The 20170-nt window shown below is 50.6% G+C and overlaps 1 long non-coding RNA gene across 3 annotated transcripts in view; it reads left to right on the forward strand.

The window, feature by feature from the left end:
- The window catches only part of LOC139702371 (uncharacterized), a 50368-nt gene that overhangs the window by 12182 nt on the left and 18016 nt on the right, over positions 1-20170 (forward strand). Inside the window, exons 1-7 of one of the 3 annotated variants that reach the window (XR_011705003.1) lie at positions 4871-4972; positions 9672-9785; positions 11568-11681; positions 13460-13573; positions 15352-15465; positions 17247-17360; positions 19140-19253. This is a non-coding gene — a long non-coding RNA (uncharacterized lncRNA). Of the gene's footprint in view, positions 1-4870; positions 4973-7781; positions 7892-9671; positions 9786-11567; positions 11682-13459; positions 13574-15351; positions 15466-17246; positions 17361-19139; positions 19254-20170 lie in introns of those variants that run through there. The other 2 variants (XR_011705005.1, XR_011705004.1) reach the window with 2 other exon arrangements.

Below are 20170 nucleotides of genomic sequence, written 5' to 3' on the forward strand. Positions count from 1 at the left end.
ACACATCCACGTTTTTACATACTGCCATACTAGTGTCTGTTGTATTCTGTTGCCTTTCCTATCCTCTACTATCCCCCTCCCCTCCCCTCCCATCACCTCTCTCTACCCCATCTACTGTAATTTATTTCTCTCCCTTGTTTTTTTTCCCTTTCCCCTCATTTCCTCTTATATGTAATTTTGTATAACAATGAGGGTCTCTCTCTATATTTTTTTCCAAGAGAAAAAAATATATAGAAAAGTAGGCAAAATTTAATCTGTTTAAAAGCATCAAGGAACAATTGAGGCAGTGAGGACTTGAGAGGTGAAAATCAGGGGAAAAAAGAAAAAGCAGAGAAGGAACTTGATTTTTTTTTTTTTTTTTTTTTTTGGAACTAGGATTGGAATGAGGGCACCATGCATGCTAGGCAAATGCTCCACCGTTGAACTATAACCCCAGCCCCAGAGAAACTGATTTAGGTGTAGGCTTTTTCATCAAGAAAGTTGAAGATGTAAGTGGTAGAGACCATTGATTATCAAAGAAGAAATAGATCTGGGTGTAGTAGCACATGCCTGTAATCCCAGGGACTTGGGAGGCTGAGGCAGAACATTGCAAATCCAAAAGCCAGCCTCAGCAACTTAACAAGACCCTAAACAACTTAGCAAGGCTCTGAATAAAAATAAGAAATAAAAAGGGCTGGGGATGTGGCTCAGTGGTTAAGTGCCCCCAAGTATAATTCCTGGTACCAAAGAAAAGAAGAAGAAAGAGGAAGAGGAAGGGGGGAGGAGAAGAAGAAAGAAAAGAAATAGAAAATACAAATGCAGTAATCTATTAAAATCCAAACCCCAATCAATACATCTGAATGCCAAGGTGATAGATTTCCTTGCAGTTGATACACATGAAATCTTTTGGAGGTATTAGGATTGACTTAGGCCTGAGCCTGAGCAACTCCATTTTAAAAACTCCAGATTGAAACCTGCAGTCTCACCAGGCACACCCACAGAGCCCTCCAGTATGGCCTCTAACAAGTTACTTCCCCTCACCCTGATAATCAGAGTGAAGCCTCTGGCAGGCTGTCCCGAGGGAAAGGCAAGAAGATCAGGATAGAGCCCACCAGACCAGATGTTTCTGACCCCAGAGTAAATGATGTCATGGAGAAATCTGGTGGTAGCTGATCAAGACTGAAAGTGGGGTCAAAAGCCCCCAAATCCAGTATAAATAATAGAACGGATACATAGGGATTCAGCCAGCCGAAACAAGGATGCACTTGAGCTAGAGAGCCTGATGAAAACCTGGACTGACATCCCAACACTTGTCATCATTTCCTGATTCTCTGCGTGATCCTCACTGCTCTCAAACTCTACCTGGACCTTGGTGAGGGTCGCAGCTTCTCCCTATGACGCTCTGCTCAACCAGTCTTTGACTCCACACCAGGAAAAGCCTGCCTTGGTTCTGGACCTGGTCACCACCGTCTAAGTGAGTTTGCATCTGCTGGACATAAAGCCTAAGGCTTGAGACTTTTGAACTTAGCATGCAGAGGGAATGTCCTTAAGTAGCCTGTCATGATTAAGTGTGTTTTGCAGTGCTTAGAATTAATCTAGAATTGTTTGCTGTGAATGAATTAATCTAGATTTGTTTACTGTGAATGGATTATGTCTATCGCAGTGCCTAGCATTAAGGATTGTCGTTTTCTTGATTAAGAACCTACAGAGTGAAATTATATTGAGTAATTTGAGTGAATAAAGCATTGAAAGGGGCAGAAGCGTATGGACATTCTTCATTTCTCCTCTTGACTGCATATGTCACAATTTTGCCCCCTCGCGACAGGAGGTAACAATCACACTATGAGCCAAGTTTCTGGGATCCTACCTACCACACAATTCATTTTTCAAAATAGAAAGAACTTCAGCCCATTATCCTGACCTTCAGAACAGGTGCAGAAAAAATTATCCAATCTGGATTTTCTGGCTTCCATTTTCTGTCTTCTAATCACAGATGGAGATTATTCCTTTAGTTCCCTCAGCTGTAGGTTATGTTCAGAGGTAACATGTCTTTTTTGAAAGAAGAATGGATGAGGGAAAAAATTTTCTAACTGCTCAGCTACAGGGTGGGTAGAAACTGTCATTCTGCTTTCTGAAGGTGGCAGTGTTAGTTGTTAACGACAGGGTGAGTTGTGTCTGGTTTTATTCAAGGTATACTTTCCTGGTCAGAGAGTCCAGAGGCTGGGTTGGGCTGCGGGATGCAGGATCAGGACCCTCACCACCCTCCATTCCCCTGCCTCCCAGCCCGTGTTTTTCTTCCTCAGCAGAAATTCTGGCTCAGGCTCAGCTGAGCGGGTGGTGCTCAGTCAGCACCCTGCAGCCAGACAGGTGGGCAGCAGCTCTGTGGTCAGTGCGCCTGCGCTCTGCTGAGCCTGCAGACTCGCGCAGCTCCTGACCACAGCATCCTTGCCCAGCTTTCCCCTGTGGCTGTCGGGTTGAAGGGTGCAGCTGAGGCAGATGGCTCTGGTTTTTAGGGAAGGCAGCAGTGGCCGCTCAGAGTTCAGGCCGTCTCAGGGCTCTCACAGCTCCTGTATGAGGAGCTGCTCCTTCTGGAAGCTAAGAGAGTCTTGGCGGTGACCTCTGCTGGGGGCCTGGTGGTGTGTCTGCTGCTCAGCCTGAATCCAGAGCACGTGAAACTGTCCTTAGAGGGGCGCAGTGGCGCCCTGTCCTGGCGCCCAGCAGGGTTTTCCTGAGCTGACAGGCAGTATCAGGAGATGCTGGCCAGGGTGTCTTGGGGGACCGCGCAGCCTGAGGTCTGCTGCTGTGCTGTGTTAAATGGTGCAGTGGCCAATGGCCAGTCTAGCAGAGGAATGGGGTTTCCACGGCGTCTGCCCTTCTGGTGTGGAGGCGTCTGTACCAGCTGCTCACTGTCCCTCCTTCCTGACCTGCGGGTAGGGGGCTCGTCTGTGCTCCAGGGGAGAGGACTCCCTGGTGGGGGGGGGGAGTGGGCAGCAGCCTCTGAGGTCTTGTTCGTTCTTCTCAAGAAAGATTTGATACAGGGGGAAAAGGTGTCACTCTCCCATGGAAATTGTCAGGTGTGGCAGCCTGGTGGAAGTCCTGAACGTGGTTGGGAGCAAACCCTCAGCGTTCTGAATCTCATCCTGAATCTCTGTTAATCTCACATAGAAAAAGGTGCTAGGAGACAGCCAGGACCCACGGTGTGAGTGGCAGGGGCAGTTCTGGGTCCTTGCACTCTCCGCCAGTTTACATGCGGGTAGTGGGCTCAGGGTGAGCGCTCTGGTTCCCCCCTCCCCCCCTCTCTGGGGTACTAATGCAAAATGTCGATGAATTATGTCGTTTTCAAGGCTTTGACTCAGATTTGTACTTTGATAAATGAAAGTGAATATCAAGCTTGTTTGTACGGAAATAAGACTGTGTATAAAAATGAGTCTGTGTTGTGTCTGGTGACATATATTTTATGTTTACCCAACGCTGTGCTAAACTTTGTGCTTGGCTTTGAATTATATATATATTTACACCTGACTTTTTTAGATAAAAAGGAAAGTTTAAAGGTTAAAAAAAAAAAAAAAAAAAAAAAAAAAACCAAAATTCAAAGAAAGCAGCCCAAACATGGGATTTTCTGGCTTCCATATGGAGAGAAAACACTGTGTACACAGGGTACTTGTCCCTCCCAGCCTGCCCTGCTGAAGCCAGGGAGACTCTGGATTTTCAGTGACTGTCCCCTCCAGTGTTCCCAGAGGAAGTGCAGGAAGACACACAGGCCTGGATCCCAAAGCTGCCACCACCTGCAGAAGCCGCTCAGCAGGGAAACTTGCTCCCCAGTAGTCCCCCTTGTGTCTGGCCAGGCCCCTGAGGGACAGCAGACAGCCCTCAGACAGCTCTGGGGCGGGCCGGGCAGAGGGATTCCTGCCATTGCAGGAGCTCCTAGTGGTCAAACTCTCCACCGCCTGCCCCCACCTGAGCAAGACTAGACACAAATGCTAGCTCACACTCTCACTGCAACAGGGGAGGACAGAGAGTTGAGTGCCAGGCCCAGTGAGCGAGATCTTGGCAAGACTCACAGCTGCACACCTGCAGGACCAGTCCTGTGCTGGCCCACAGCCTATCACCTGTCATCGCTTCCCCCTTCAGAGGCCTGGGGGTGACTCCCCTCCGCCCCCATCCCTGCCGTTCCTGCTCCCACCCTCTGCCCTTCTCCACCCTTGGTGGCACCTGGGGTGCTCTTATTGTGGCCCAAGCCACAGCCCACTTTGTCAGAGATTACCACACCCTCCCCCACCACCACCGCCAGGAGGCATGGGCAGCATGTCCCTGTACTGGAGGTGCAGGTACCGCCAGTTGAACACTGTATGTGTACCCTAGTCCCCAACTGCTCCGGGCCCCAAGACCAGCCCTCTACTTGCCAGCCAGAGGCTGCTCAGCCCTCCACTGTCCTCACCCCCCTCGTCCACTGGACTCCAGTCCACTTGTGCAGCTATTATGACGCCTCTGGAGAGGAGCGCAGCGGGGATGAGGGGGTGCTGCACCAGCTCGACAGGAGGGATCCCTGCCACTGCCATAGCTGCTGACCCTCAAACCCAATTTCTACAACCCTTCCCAGATGATTGGGCAACCTCACTGGTTCAGCTGGTGGACCAGCGGGATTTAGCTCTGCAGCCCCAGTGCCAGGGCTTCACAGTCGCCCCAGGACCCAGGCACACACCAAGTTCACAGTTCAAGGGCCTATCCCGCCTGCATGGGGGGCGGGGTGTGCACACAGCCATTACATGTGCCTGCATCCCTTTGTGATGCAACCCTTTGTTGACGGTTTTCTGCATGTGCCCGCATTATCTACTCAAACCTTTAAAAGCTGGGTCCTGGCCACGGGTCTGACATTGCCCTTTCGCCTCAAGCTGCGCTGGCAGCAGAAGAAGGACCCTTTGTGCTCAGCTCTGGAATCCCTGAATCCCGTCGTCTTCCCTAACCCTTACTGCTGCCATGGGTACTTCTCAGGGTAAGCTTTGTCCCTCAACCCTGCCCCGGCCCTGGCGGGCACGGACCTGCCAGAAGTGTCCCGAATGAAGTCCAGTCACAGAGTCCCCTGACCTTACCTACAGTGGTTGGCCACTCTGGCCAGCCCTGCGGCACAACTCCCAGGTTGTCCTGCTGCCATCCTGGAACTGCACATCAGCAGTTGAGCAAAGTGCCTCCTTGCTGCTGGTCCCAGGTCCTGGGAGACCTGGACATTACCTCCATCCTCCACATGCCTGGTCTCCTAAGAAGATGATGCTGTCAGCTGCACCTTTCACTAACTCCTGCAGCCTAGACCACCCACTCGGCAAACAGATGCCTTGTATGGCATAGGAGCAGAGAGCCACTGCTTGCCAGCTTGTAGCACCATGGTATACCCGAGAGCCCTGCCCAGGGAAGACTGTGCTTAGTGCCCTTGGAGACAGTGGCCAAGGGTGGATGAGTAAGTGGAAGGCCCTGCATATAGAGAACATCAGAGGGGGAGCCCATATCACTGGAGGAGCACAATATGACTTTAGGCTCCTGGTGGCCCATAGCCACCTGCCTTCTTTTGTGCCCAGGCAGGGAATCTTCCGCACCCAGAGTTCCCAAGTCAGAGCTGAGATATCCTGGGCCTTCTGTATGAGCTCCTGCTCCAAGAGAAAGGCCATCAGAGATCCTATAGCTCCACTAGAGGTCTCCAAACCCTGGAGAGGAGGGCTCCAGGCCCACCCAACAGCAAGCTGCCCCAGGGTACTCTTCATCCCCAGGGATGGCAGCCATTATGAAGTCAAAGAACAATGAGTGCTGGCGAGGATGGGGGGAAAAGGGTACACTCAATGGAATATTACTCAGCACTAAAAAATACTAAAATCATGGCATTTGCAGGCAAATGGATGGCATTAGAGCAGATTATGCTAAGTGAAGTTAGCCAATCCCTAAAAAACAAATGCTGAATGTCTTCTCTGATATACGGGGGGTGACTCAAAATGGGATAGGGAGGAAGAGCATGAGACGAAGACTACCACTAAATAGGGAAGAGAGGTGGGAGGGAAAAAGAGGGAGAAGGGGAGTTGCACAGAAGATGGAAGTAGAACCTCATTGTTATACAGAATACATATATGATGTTGTAATGAGAAAAAGAAAAAAAAAAGTGTCACATTAGATTGGATAGAGAGAAAGGATGGGAGAGGAGGGGAGGAGTAGGGGGGATAGGAAGGGCAGCAGAATAGAATAGACAATATGATTGATGTATGTGCATTCCATGTATGTATTATACATCAAATTGCATTCTACTGTCATGTATGACTAAAAAAAATAAGTAAAAGTTAAAAAAAAAAAAGGTGGCAGACTGGAGCTGTCTACTGCTGAGGCCCTGTGAGTACTGTTGGGCTTTGGGCCCTGGTGAGAGAGTAGGAAGTTCCTACTGGAGTCAGATGGAGGCCCCAGACGTGGGGGAAGCGGGACTGTGAAGTCATAATGGTGTTCATGAGGGTGGCCCCCAAGGGAGCCCCTGGCTGCAGAGCCAAGCCTGCCAAGGTGCTGGGAGAGGGCCTGGGAGGAAGGGCCAAGGAACAGTTGGCAGGCTGTGGAAGAGGGGGACACAAAGTTTGGAGGTAGGAGGGTGTCTCTGGGAGGAGAGAGCAGCACCCACCCACTTTGGGCGGGGAGGCAGTGCTGGGGTGGTAAGGCAAGGTCTGGCTGAGGCCCACTGATGCCAGAGGCTTGGCCCCTCCCCAGGTAGAGGGGCCCACACATGGGCTGGGGTTGGGGGGCATGGTATAGCTGTCCCAGATGGCCTGAGACTCACCCATCAGAAGGCAGTGGATGTGCTGCGGAGCTTTCTGTTTCTCCCAGTTCAGGTCCTCAGTGGTGACTGGACAGGCCAGTTCCAGAAGTGGTGGCAGCCTCAGAGGTCCCCCTATTGATGTGACGGCAAAGGAAACTTTCATTTCTGTGGCCTACCCGTATTCCCCATGGATGAGCATTTCTTCCTTGGCAATGGCTGTCCCGCTCTGCCTACAGCCACCTTCTCACACTGGGCCTTCTTTGCCATCCATTTCCCTGCAAATGCCATGATCTTGTTATTTTTTAGTGCTGAGTAATATTTCATTGTGTATAAATGCCACATTTTTTAATCCATTCATCTATTAAAGGGCATCTAGGTTGGTTCCACATTCTAGCTATTGTGAATTGTGCTGCTGTAAACATTGATGTGGCTGTGTCCCTGTAGTATGCTCTTCTTAGGTCTTTTGGGTATAATCCAAGAAGGAGAATAGCTGGGTCAAATGGTGGTTCCATTCCCAGCTTTCCAAGGAATCTCCATACTGCTTTCCAAATTGGCTGCACCAATTTGCAGTCCCACCAGCAATGTATGAGTGTACCTCCCCCCCCCCCACCCCCATCCTCGCCAGCACTTATTGTTGTTTGACTTCATAATGGCTGCCTTTCTGACTGGAGTGAGATGGTATCTTAGGGTGGTTTTGATTTGCATTTCTCTGATTGCTAGAGATGGTGAGCATTTTTTCATGTATTTGTTAATTGATTGTATGTCCTCTTCTGAGAAGTTTCTGTCCAAGTCCTTGGCCCATTTGTTGATTGGGTTATCTGCTTTTTTGTTGTTTAACTTTTTGAGTTCTTTGTACACTCTAGAGATTAGGCCTCTATCTGATGTTTGAGGGGTAAAAATTGGTTCCCAGGATGTAGGCTCCCTATTCACCTCGCATATTATTTCTCTTGCTGAGAAAAAACTTTTTCAGTTTGAATTCGTCCCATTTGTTGATTCTTGGTTTTAACTCTTGTGCTATAGGAGTCTTATTAAGGAATTTTGGGCCTGCCCCCACGAGATGAAGATGAGGACCAACTTTATCTTCTATTAGACGCAGAGTCTCTGGTCTGATTCCTCAGTCTGCCGTCTTGAAAGGTACCTAAACACGCTCCCCGAGGGAAGAAGCCCCTCATCCCTGGAGCCACTATCCCACCTGGGGTTTCTGACAGGAAGAAGCCCAGAGCCCCCACCTCTGCCAGCTGTCAGTAGTTTGGACACCTGGGATCTCCAGGTCCAGGGGTAGCTCCATTCCCACCATTGATAGCAGGCCCCCCAGCCTGGGCAGCCCAACCCACTCAGCCCTTGGTGCTGACAGACGTAGAAATCCCACCGTGGGGGCCCATGCCAGCACCCACACACATTCTGTCATGTATGATTAAAAAAAATAAGTAAAAATTTTAAAAAAAGGTGGCAGACTGGAGCTGTCTACTGCTGAGGCCCTGTGAGTACTGTTGGGCTTTGGGCCCTGGTGAGAGAGTAGGAAGTTCCTACTGGAGTCAGATGGAGGCCCCAGACGTGGGGGAAGCGGGACTGTGAAGTCATAATGGTGTTCATGAGGGTGGCCCCCAAGGGAGCCCCTGGCTGCAGAGCCAAGCCTGCCAAGGTGCTGGGAGAGGGCCTGGGAGGAAGGGCCAAGGAACAGTTGGCAGGCTGTGGAAGAGGGGGACACAAAGTTTGGAGGTAGGAGGGTGTCTCTGGGAGGAGAGAGCAGCGCCCACCCACTTTGGGCGGGGAGGCAGTGCTGGGGTGGTAAGGCAAGGTCTGGCTGAGGCCCACTGATGCCAGAGGCTTGGCCCCTCCCCAGGTAGAGGGGCCCACACATGGGCTGGGGTTGGGGGGCATGGTATAGCTGTCCCAGATGGCCTGGGACTCACCCATCAGAAGGCAGTGGATGTGCTGCGGAGCTTTCTGTTTCTCCCAGTTCAGGTCCTCAGTGGTGACTGGACAGGCCAGTTCCAGAAGTGGTGGCAGCCTCAGAGGTCCCCCTATTGATGTGACGGCAAAGGAAACTTTCATTTCTGTGGCCTACCCGTATTCCCCATGGATGAGCATTTCTTCCTTGGCAATGGCTGTCCCGCTCTGCCTACAGCCACCTTCTCACACTGGGCCTTCTTTGCCATCCATTTCCCTGCAAATGCCATGATCTTGTTATTTTTTAGTGCTGAGTAATATTTCATTGTGTATAAATGCCACATTTTTTAATCCATTCATCTATTAAAGGGCATCTAGGTTGGTTCCACATTCTAGCTATTGTGAATTGTGCTGCTGTAAACATTGATGTGGCTGTGTCCCTGTAGTATGCTCTTCTTAGGTCTTTTGGGTATAATCCAAGAAGGAGAATAGCTGGGTCAAATGGTGGTTCCATTCCCAGCTTTCCAAGGAATCTCCATACTGCTTTCCAAATTGGCTGCACCAATTTGCAGTCCCACCAGCAATGTATGAGTGTACCTCCCCCCCCCCCCCACCCCCATCCTCGCCAGCACTTATTGTTGTTTGACTTCATAATGGCTGCCTTTCTGACTGGAGTGAGATGGTATCTTAGGGTGGTTTTGATTTGCATTTCTCTGATTGCTAGAGATGGTGAGCATTTTTTCATGTATTTGTTAATTGATTGTATGTCCTCTTCTGAGAAGTTTCTGTCCAAGTCCTTGGCCCATTTGTTGATTGGGTTATCTGCTTTTTTGTTGTTTAACTTTTTGAGTTCTTTGTACACTCTAGAGATTAGGCCTCTATCTGATGTTTGAGGGGTAAAAATTGGTTCCCAGGATGTAGGCTCCCTATTCACCTCGCATATTATTTCTCTTGCTGAGAAAAAACTTTTTCAGTTTGAATTCGTCCCATTTGTTGATTCTTGGTTTTAACTCTTGTGCTATAGGAGTCTTATTAAGGAATTTGGGGCCTGCCCCCACGAGATGAAGATGAGGACCAACTTTATCTTCTATTAGACGCAGAGTCTCTGGTCTGATTCCTCAGTCTGCCGTCTTGAAAGGTACCTAAACACGCTCCCCGAGGGAAGAAGCCCCTCATCCCTGGAGCCACCATCCCACCTGGGGTTTCTGACAGGAAGAAGCCCAGAGCCCCCACCTCTGCCAGCTGTCAGTAGTTTGGACACCTGGGATCTCCAGGTCCAGGGGTAGCTCCATTCCCACCATTGATAGCAGGCCCCCCAGCCTGGGCAGCCCAACCCACTCAGCCCTTGGTGCTGACAGACGTAGAAATCCCACCGTGGGGGCCCATGCCAGCACCCACACACATTCTGTCATGTATGATTAAAAAAAATAAGTAAAAATTTTAAAAAAAGGTGGCAGACTGGAGCTGTCTACTGCTGAGGCCCTGTGAGTACTGTTGGGCTTTGGGCCCTGGTGAGAGAGTAGGAAGTTCCTACTGGAGTCAGATGGAGGCCCCAGACGTGGGGGAAGCGGGACTGTGAAGTCATAATGGTGTTCATGAGGGTGGCCCCCAAGGGAGCCCCTGGCTGCAGAGCCAAGCCTGCCAAGGTGCTGGGAGAGGGCCTGGGAGGAAGGGCCAAGGAACAGTTGGCAGGCTGTGGAAGAGGGGGACACAAAGTTTGGAGGTAGGAGGGTGTCTCTGGGAGGAGAGAGCAGCGCCCACCCACTTTGGGCGGGGAGGCAGTGCTGGGGTGGTAAGGCAAGGTCTGGCTGAGGCCCACTGATGCCAGAGGCTTGGCCCCTCCCCAGGTAGAGGGGCCCACACATGGGCTGGGGTTGGGGGGCATGGTATAGCTGTCCCAGATGGCCTGGGACTCACCCATCAGAAGGCAGTGGATGTGCTGCGGAGCTTTCTGTTTCTCCCAGTTCAGGTCCTCAGTGGTGACTGGACAGGCCAGTTCCAGAAGTGGTGGCAGCCTCAGAGGTCCCCCTATTGATGTGACGGCAAAGGAAACTTTCATTTCTGTGGCCTACCCGTATTCCCCATGGATGAGCATTTCTTCCTTGGCAATGGCTGTCCCGCTCTGCCTACAGCCACCTTCTCACACTGGGCCTTCTTTGCCATCCATTTCCCTGCAAATGCCATGATCTTGTTATTTTTTAGTGCTGAGTAATATTTCATTGTGTATAAATGCCACATTTTTTAATCCATTCATCTATTAAAGGGCATCTAGGTTGGTTCCACATTCTAGCTATTGTGAATTGTGCTGCTGTAAACATTGATGTGGCTGTGTCCCTGTAGTATGCTCTTCTTAGGTCTTTTGGGTATAATCCAAGAAGGAGAATAGCTGGGTCAAATGGTGGTTCCATTCCCAGCTTTCCAAGGAATCTCCATACTGCTTTCCAAATTGGCTGCACCAATTTGCAGTCCCACCAGCAATGTATGAGTGTACCTCCCCCCCCCCCCCCCACCCCCATCCTCGCCAGCACTTATTGTTGTTTGACTTCATAATGGCTGCCTTTCTGACTGGAGTGAGATGGTATCTTAGGGTGGTTTTGATTTGCATTTCTCTGATTGCTAGAGATGGTGAGCATTTTTTCATGTATTTGTTAATTGATTGTATGTCCTCTTCTGAGAAGTTTCTGTCCAAGTCCTTGGCCCATTTGTTGATTGGGTTATCTGCTTTTTTGTTGTTTAACTTTTTGAGTTCTTTGTACACTCTAGAGATTAGGCCTCTATCTGATGTTTGAGGGGTAAAAATTGGTTCCCAGGATGTAGGCTCCCTATTCACCTCGCATATTATTTCTCTTGCTGAGAAAAAACTTTTTCAGTTTGAATTCGTCCCATTTGTTGATTCTTGGTTTTAACTCTTGTGCTATAGGAGTCTTATTAAGGAATTTGGGGCCTGCCCCCACGAGATGAAGATGAGGACCAACTTTATCTTCTATTAGACGCAGAGTCTCTGGTCTGATTCCTCAGTCTGCCGTCTTGAAAGGTACCTAAACACGCTCCCCGAGGGAAGAAGCCCCTCATCCCTGGAGCCACCATCCCACCTGGGGTTTCTGACAGGAAGAAGCCCAGAGCCCCCACCTCTGCCAGCTGTCAGTAGTTTGGACACCTGGGATCTCCAGGTCCAGGGGTAGCTCCATTCCCACCATTGATAGCAGGCCCCCCAGCCTGGGCAGCCCAACCCACTCAGCCCTTGGTGCTGACAGACGTAGAAATCCCACCGTGGGGGCCCATGCCAGCACCCACACACATTCTGTCATGTATGATTAAAAAAAATAAGTAAAAATTTTAAAAAAAGGTGGCAGACTGGAGCTGTCTACTGCTGAGGCCCTGTGAGTACTGTTGGGCTTTGGGCCCTGGTGAGAGAGTAGGAAGTTCCTACTGGAGTCAGATGGAGGCCCCAGACGTGGGGGAAGCGGGACTGTGAAGTCATAATGGTGTTCATGAGGGTGGCCCCCAAGGGAGCCCCTGGCTGCAGAGCCAAGCCTGCCAAGGTGCTGGGAGAGGGCCTGGGAGGAAGGGCCAAGGAACAGTTGGCAGGCTGTGGAAGAGGGGGACACAAAGTTTGGAGGTAGGAGGGTGTCTCTGGGAGGAGAGAGCAGCGCCCACCCACTTTGGGCGGGGAGGCAGTGCTGGGGTGGTAAGGCAAGGTCTGGCTGAGGCCCACTGATGCCAGAGGCTTGGCCCCTCCCCAGGTAGAGGGGCCCACACATGGGCTGGGGTTGGGGGGCATGGTATAGCTGTCCCAGATGGCCTGGGACTCACCCATCAGAAGGCAGTGGATGTGCTGCGGAGCTTTCTGTTTCTCCCAGTTCAGGTCCTCAGTGGTGACTGGACAGGCCAGTTCCAGAAGTGGTGGCAGCCTCAGAGGTCCCCCTATTGATGTGACGGCAAAGGAAACTTTCATTTCTGTGGCCTACCCGTATTCCCCATGGATGAGCATTTCTTCCTTGGCAATGGCTGTCCCGCTCTGCCTACAGCCACCTTCTCACACTGGGCCTTCTTTGCCATCCATTTCCCTGCAAATGCCATGATCTTGTTATTTTTTAGTGCTGAGTAATATTTCATTGTGTATAAATGCCACATTTTTTAATCCATTCATCTATTAAAGGGCATCTAGGTTGGTTCCACATTCTAGCTATTGTGAATTGTGCTGCTGTAAACATTGATGTGGCTGTGTCCCTGTAGTATGCTCTTCTTAGGTCTTTTGGGTATAATCCAAGAAGGAGAATAGCTGGGTCAAATGGTGGTTCCATTCCCAGCTTTCCAAGGAATCTCCATACTGCTTTCCAAATTGGCTGCACCAATTTGCAGTCCCACCAGCAATGTATGAGTGTACCTCCCCCCCCCCCACCCCCATCCTCGCCAGCACTTATTGTTGTTTGACTTCATAATGGCTGCCTTTCTGACTGGAGTGAGATGGTATCTTAGGGTGGTTTTGATTTGCATTTCTCTGATTGCTAGAGATGGTGAGCATTTTTTCATGTATTTGTTAATTGATTGTATGTCCTCTTCTGAGAAGTTTCTGTCCAAGTCCTTGGCCCATTTGTTGATTGGGTTATCTGCTTTTTTGTTGTTTAACTTTTTGAGTTCTTTGTACACTCTAGAGATTAGGCCTCTATCTGATGTTTGAGGGGTAAAAATTGGTTCCCAGGATGTAGGCTCCCTATTCACCTCGCATATTATTTCTCTTGCTGAGAAAAAACTTTTTCAGTTTGAATTCGTCCCATTTGTTGATTCTTGGTTTTAACTCTTGTGCTATAGGAGTCTTATTAAGGAATTTGGGGCCTGCCCCCACGAGATGAAGATGAGGACCAACTTTATCTTCTATTAGACGCAGAGTCTCTGGTCTGATTCCTCAGTCTGCCGTCTTGAAAGGTACCTAAACACGCTCCCCGAGGGAAGAAGCCCCTCATCCCTGGAGCCACCATCCCACCTGGGGTTTCTGACAGGAAGAAGCCCAGAGCCCCCACCTCTGCCAGCTGTCAGTAGTTTGGACACCTGGGATCTCCAGGTCCAGGGGTAGCTCCATTCCCACCATTGATAGCAGGCCCCCCAGCCTGGGCAGCCCAACCCACTCAGCCCTTGGTGCTGACAGACGTAGAAATCCCACCGTGGGGGCCCATGCCAGCACCCACACACATTCTGTCATGTATGATTAAAAAAAATAAGTAAAAATTTTAAAAAAAGGTGGCAGACTGGAGCTGTCTACTGCTGAGGCCCTGTGAGTACTGTTGGGCTTTGGGCCCTGGTGAGAGAGTAGGAAGTTCCTACTGGAGTCAGATGGAGGCCCCAGACGTGGGGGAAGCGGGACTGTGAAGTCATAATGGTGTTCATGAGGGTGGCCCCCAAGGGAGCCCCTGGCTGCAGAGCCAAGCCTGCCAAGGTGCTGGGAGAGGGCCTGGGAGGAAGGGCCAAGGAACAGTTGGCAGGCTGTGGAAGAGGGGGACACAAAGTTTGGAGGTAGGAGGGTGTCTCTGGGAGGAGAGAGCAGCGCCCACCCACTTTGGGCGGGGAGGCAGTGCTGGGGTGGTAAGGCAAGGTCTGGCTGAGGCCCACTGATGCCAGAGGCTTGGCCCCTCCCCAGGTAGAGGGGCCCACACATGGGCTGGGGTTGGGGGGCATGGTATAGCTGTCCCAGATGGCCTGGGACTCACCCATCAGAAGGCAGTGGATGTGCTGCGGAGCTTTCTGTTTCTCCCAGTTCAGGTCCTCAGTGGTGACTGGACAGGCCAGTTCCAGAAGTGGTGGCAGCCTCAGAGGTCCCCCTATTGATGTGACGGCAAAGGAAACTTTCATTTCTGTGGCCTACCCGTATTCCCCATGGATGAGCATTTCTTCCTTGGCAATGGCTGTCCCGCTCTGCCTACAGCCACCTTCTCACACTGGGCCTTCTTTGCCATCCATTTCCCTGCAAATGCCATGATCTTGTTACTTTTTAGTGCTGAGTAATATTTCATTGTGTATAAATGCCACATTTTTTAATCCATTCATCTATTAAAGGGCATCTAGGTTGGTTCCACATTCTAGCTATTGTGAATTGTGCTGCTGTAAACATTGATGTGGCTGTGTCCCTGTAGTATGCTCTTCTTAGGTCTTTTGGGTATAATCCAAGAAGGAGAATAGCTGGGTCAAATGGTGTTTCCATTCCCAGCTTTCCAAGGAATCTCCATACTGCTTTCCAAATTGGCTGCACCAATTTGCAGTCCCACCAGCAATGTATGAGTGTACCTCCCCCCCCCCCACCCCCATCCTCGCCAGCACTTATTGTTGTTTGACTTCATAATGGCTGCCTTTCTGACTGGAGTGAGATGGTATCTTAGGGTGGTTTTGATTTGCATTTCTCTGATTGCTAGAGATGGTGAGCATTTTTTCATGTATTTGTTAATTGATTGTATGTCCTCTTCTGAGAAGTTTCTGTCCAAGTCCTTGGCCCATTTGTTGATTGGGTTATCTGGTTTTTTGTTGTTTAACTTTTTGAGTTCTTTGTACACTCTAGAGATTAGGCCTCTATCTGATGTTTGAGGGGTAAAAATTGGTTCCCAGGATGTAGGCTCCCTATTCACCTCGCATATTATTTCTCTTGCTGAGAAAAAACTTTTTCAGTTTGAATTCGTCCCATTTGTTGATTCTTGGTTTTAACTCTTGTGCTATAGGAGTCTTATTAAGGAATTTGGGGCCTGCCCCCACGAGATGAAGATGAGGACCAACTTTATCTTCTATTAGACACAGAGTCTCTGGTCTGATTCCTCAGTCTGCCGTCTTGAAAGGTACCTAAACACGCTCCCCGAGGGAAGAAGCCCCTCATCCCTGGAGCCACCATCCCACCTGGGGTTTCTGACAGGAAGAAGCCCAGAGCCCCCACCTCTGCCAGCTGTCAGTAGTTTGGACACCTGGGATCTCCAGGTCCAGGGGTAGCTCCATTCCCACCATTGATAGCAGGCCCCCCAGCCTGGGCAGCCCAACCCACTCAGCCCTTGGTGCTGACAGACGTAGAAATCCCACCGTGGGGGCCCATGCCAGCACCCACACACATTCTGTCATGTATGATTAAAAAAAATAAGTAAAAATTTTAAAAAAAGGTGGCAGACTGGAGCTGTCTACTGCTGAGGCCCTGTGAGTACTGTTGGGCTTTGGGCCCTGGTGAGAGAGTAGGAAGTTCCTACTGGAGTCAGATGGAGGCCCCAGACGTGGGGGAAGCGGGACTGTGAAGTCATAATGGTGTTCATGAGGGTGGCCCCCAAGGGAGCCCCTGGCTGCAGAGCCAAGCCTGCCAAGGTGCTGGGAGAGGGCCTGGGAGGAAGGGCCAAGGAACAGTTGGCAGGCTGTGGAAGAGGGGGACACAAAGTTTGGAGGTAGGAGGGTGTCTCTGGGAGGAGAGAGCAGCGCCCACCCACTTTGGGCGGGGAGGCAGTGCTGGGGTGGTAAGGCAAGGTCTGGCTGAGGCCCACTGATGCCAGAGGCTTGGCCCCTCCCCAGGTAGAGGGGCCCACACATGGGCTGGGGTTGGGGGGCATGGTATAGCTGTCCCAGATGGCCTGGGACTCACCCATCAGAAGGCAGTGGATGTGCTGCGGAGCTTTCTGTTTCTCCCAGTTCAGGTCCTCAGTGGTGACTGGACAGGCCAGTTCCAGAAGTGGTGGCAGCCTCAGAGGTCCCCCTATTGATGTGACGGCAAAGGAAACTTTCATTTCTGTGGCCTACCCGTATTCCCCATGGATGAGCATTTCTTCCTTGGCAATGGCTGTCCCGCTCTGCCTACAGCCACCTTCTCACACTGGGCCTTCTTTGCCATCCATTTCCCTGCAAATGCCATGATCTTGTTACTTTTTAGTGCTGAGTAATATTTCATTGTGTATAAATGCCACATTTTTTAATCCATTCATCTATTAAAGGGCATCTAGGTTGGTTCCACATTCTAGCTATTGTGAATTGTGCTGCTGTAAACATTGATGTGGCTGTGTCCCTGTAGTATGCTCTTCTTAGGTCTTTTGGGTATAATCCAAGAAGGAGAATAGCTGGGTCAAATGGTGTTTCCATTCCCAGCTTTCCAAGGAATCTCCATACTGCTTTCCAAATTGGCTGCACCAATTTGCAGTCCCACCAGCAATGTATGAGTGTACCTCCCCCCCCCCCCCCACCCCCATCCTCGCCAGCACTTATTGTTGTTTGACTTCGTAATGGCTGCCTTTCTGACTGGAGTGAGATGGTATCTTAGGGTGGTTTTGATTTGCATTTCTCTGATTGCTAGAGATGGTGAGCATTTTTTCATGTATTTGTTAATTGATTGTATGTCCTCTTCTGAGAAGTTTCTGTCCAAGTCCTTGGCCCATTTGTTGATTGGGTTATCTGCTTTTTTGTTGTTTAACTTTTTGAGTTCTTTGTACACTCTAGAGATTAGGCCTCTATCTGATGTTTGAGGGGTAAAAATTGGTTCCCAGGATGTAGGCTCCCTATTCACCTCGCATATTATTTCTCTTGCTGAGAAAAAACTTTTTCAGTTTGAATTCGTCCCATTTGTTGATTCTTGGTTTTAACTCTTGTGCTATAGGAGTCTTATTAAGGAATTTGGGGCCTGCCCCCACGAGATGAAGATGAGGACCAACTTTATCTTCTATTAGACGCAGAGTCTCTGGTCTGATTCCTCAGTCTGCCGTCTTGAAAGGTACCTAAACACGCTCCCCGAGGGAAGAAGCCCCTCATCCCTGGAGCCACCATCCCACCTGGGGTTTCTGACAGGAAGAAGCCCAGAGCCCCCACCTCTGCCAGCTGTCAGTAGTTTGGACACCTGGGATCTCCAGGTCCAGGGGTAGCTCCATTCCCACCATTGATAGCAGGCCCCCCAGCCTGGGCAGCCCAACCCACTCAGCCCTTGGTGCTGACAGACGTAGAAATCCCACCGTGGGGGCCCATGCCAGCACCCACACACATTCTGTCATGTATGATTAAAAAAAATAAGTAAAAATTTTAAAAAAAGGTGGCAGACTGGAGCTGTCTACTGCTGAGGCCCTGTGAGTACTGTTGGGCTTTGGGCCCTGGTGAGAGAGTAGGAAGTTCCTACTGGAGTCAGATGGAGGCCCCAGACGTGGGGGAAGCGGGACTGTGAAGTCATAATGGTGTTCATGAGGGTGGCCCCCAAGGGAGCCCCTGGCTGCAGAGCCAAGCCTGCCAAGGTGCTGGGAGAGGGCCTGGGAGGAAGGGCCAAGGAACAGTTGGCAGGCTGTGGAAGAGGGGGACACAAAGTTTGGAGGTAGGAGGGTGTCTCTGGGAGGAGAGAGCAGCGCCCACCCACTTTGGGCGGGGAGGCAGTGCTGGGGTGGTAAGGCAAGGTCTGGCTGAGGCCCACTGATGCCAGAGGCTTGGCCCCTCCCCAGGTAGAGGGGCCCACACATGGGCTGGGGTTGGGGGGCATGGTATAGCTGTCCCAGATGGCCTGGGACTCACCCATCAGAAGGCAGTGGATGTGCTGCGGAGCTTTCTGTTTCTCCCAGTTCAGGTCCTCAGTGGTGACTGGACAGGCCAGTTCCAGAAGTGGTGGCAGCCTCAGAGGTCCCCCTATTGATGTGACGGCAAAGGAAACTTTCATTTCTGTGGCCTACCCGTATTCCCCATGGATGAGCATTTCTTCCTTGGCAATGGCTGTCCCGCTCTGCCTACAGCCACCTTCTCACACTGGGCCTTCTTTGCCATCCATTTCCCTGCAAATGCCATGATCTTGTTATTTTTTAGTGCTGAGTAATATTTCATTGTGTATAAATGCCACATTTTTTAATCCATTCATCTATTAAAGGGCATCTAGGTTGGTTCCACATTCTAGCTATTGTGAATTGTGCTGCTGTAAACATTGATGTGGCTGTGTCCCTGTAGTATGCTCTTCTTAGGTCTTTTGGGTATAATCCAAGAAGGAGAATAGCTGGGTCAAATGGTGTTTCCATTCCCAGCTTTCCAAGGAATCTCCATACTGCTTTCCAAATTGGCTGCACCAATTTGCAGTCCCACCAGCAATGTATGAGTGTACCTCCCCCCCCCCCCACCCCCATCCTCGCCAGCACTTATTGTTGTTTGACTTCATAATGGCTGCCTTTCTGACTGGAGTGAGATGGTATCTTAGGGTGGTTTTGATTTGCATTTCTCTGATTGCTAGAGATGGTGAGCATTTTTTCATGTATTTGTTAATTGATTGTATGTCCTCTTCTGAGAAGTTTCTGTCCAAGTCCTTGGCCCATTTGTTGATTGGGTTATCTGCTTTTTTGTTGTTTAACTTTTTGAGTTCTTTGTACACTCTAGAGATTAGGCCTCTATCTGATGTTTGAGGGGTAAAAATTGGTTCCCAGGATGTAGGCTCCCTATTCACCTCGCATATTATTTCTCTTGCTGAGAAAAAACTTTTTCAGTTTGAATTCGTCCCATTTGTTGATTCTTGGTTTTAACTCTTGTGCTATAGGAGTCTTATTAAGGAATTTGGGGCCTGCCCCCACGAGATGAAGATGAGGACCAACTTTATCTTCTATTAGACGCAGAGTCTCTGGTCTGATTCCTCAGTCTGCCGTCTTGAAAGGTACCTAAACACGCTCCCCGAGGGAAGAAGCCCCTCATCCCTGGAGCCACCATCCCACCTGGGGTTTCTGACAGGAAGAAGCCCAGAGCCCCCACCTCTGCCAGCTGTCAGTAGTTTGGACACCTGGGATCTCCAGGTCCAGGGGTAGCTCCATTCCCACCATTGATAGCAGGCCCCCCAGCCTGGGCAGCCCAACCCACTCAGCCCTTGGTGCTGACAGACGTAGAAATCCCACCGTGGGGGCCCATGCCAGCACCCACACACATTCTGTCATGTATGATTAAAAAAAATAAGTAAAAATTTTAAAAAAAGGTGGCAGACTGGAGCTGTCTACTGCTGAGGCCCTGTGAGTACTGTTGGGCTTTGGGCCCTGGTGAGAGAGTAGGAAGTTCCTACTGGAGTCAGATGGAGGCCCCAGACGTGGGGGAAGCGGGACTGTGAAGTCATAATGGTGTTCATGAGGGTGGCCCCCAAGGGAGCCCCTGGCTGCAGAGCCAAGCCTGCCAAGGTGCTGGGAGAGGGCCTGGGAGGAAGGGCCAAGGAACAGTTGGCAGGCTGTGGAAGAGGGGGACACAAAGTTTGGAGGTAGGAGGGTGTCTCTGGGAGGAGAGAGCAGCGCCCACCCACTTTGGGCGGGGAGGCAGTGCTGGGGTGGTAAGGCAAGGTCTGGCTGAGGCCCACTGATGCCAGAGGCTTGGCCCCTCCCCAGGTAGAGGGGCCCACACATGGGCTGGGGTTGGGGGGCATGGTATAGCTGTCCCAGATGGCCTGGGACTCACCCATCAGAAGGCAGTGGATGTGCTGCGGAGCTTTCTGTTTCTCCCAGTTCAGGTCCTCAGTGGTGACTGGACAGGCCAGTTCCAGAAGTGGTGGCAGCCTCAGAGGTCCCCCTATTGATGTGACGGCAAAGGAAACTT

The sequence above is a fragment of the Marmota flaviventris genome, chromosome 17, assembly GCF_047511675.1.
Source record: "Marmota flaviventris isolate mMarFla1 chromosome 17, mMarFla1.hap1, whole genome shotgun sequence".
Classification (NCBI taxonomy): domain Eukaryota; kingdom Metazoa; phylum Chordata; class Mammalia; order Rodentia; family Sciuridae; genus Marmota; species Marmota flaviventris.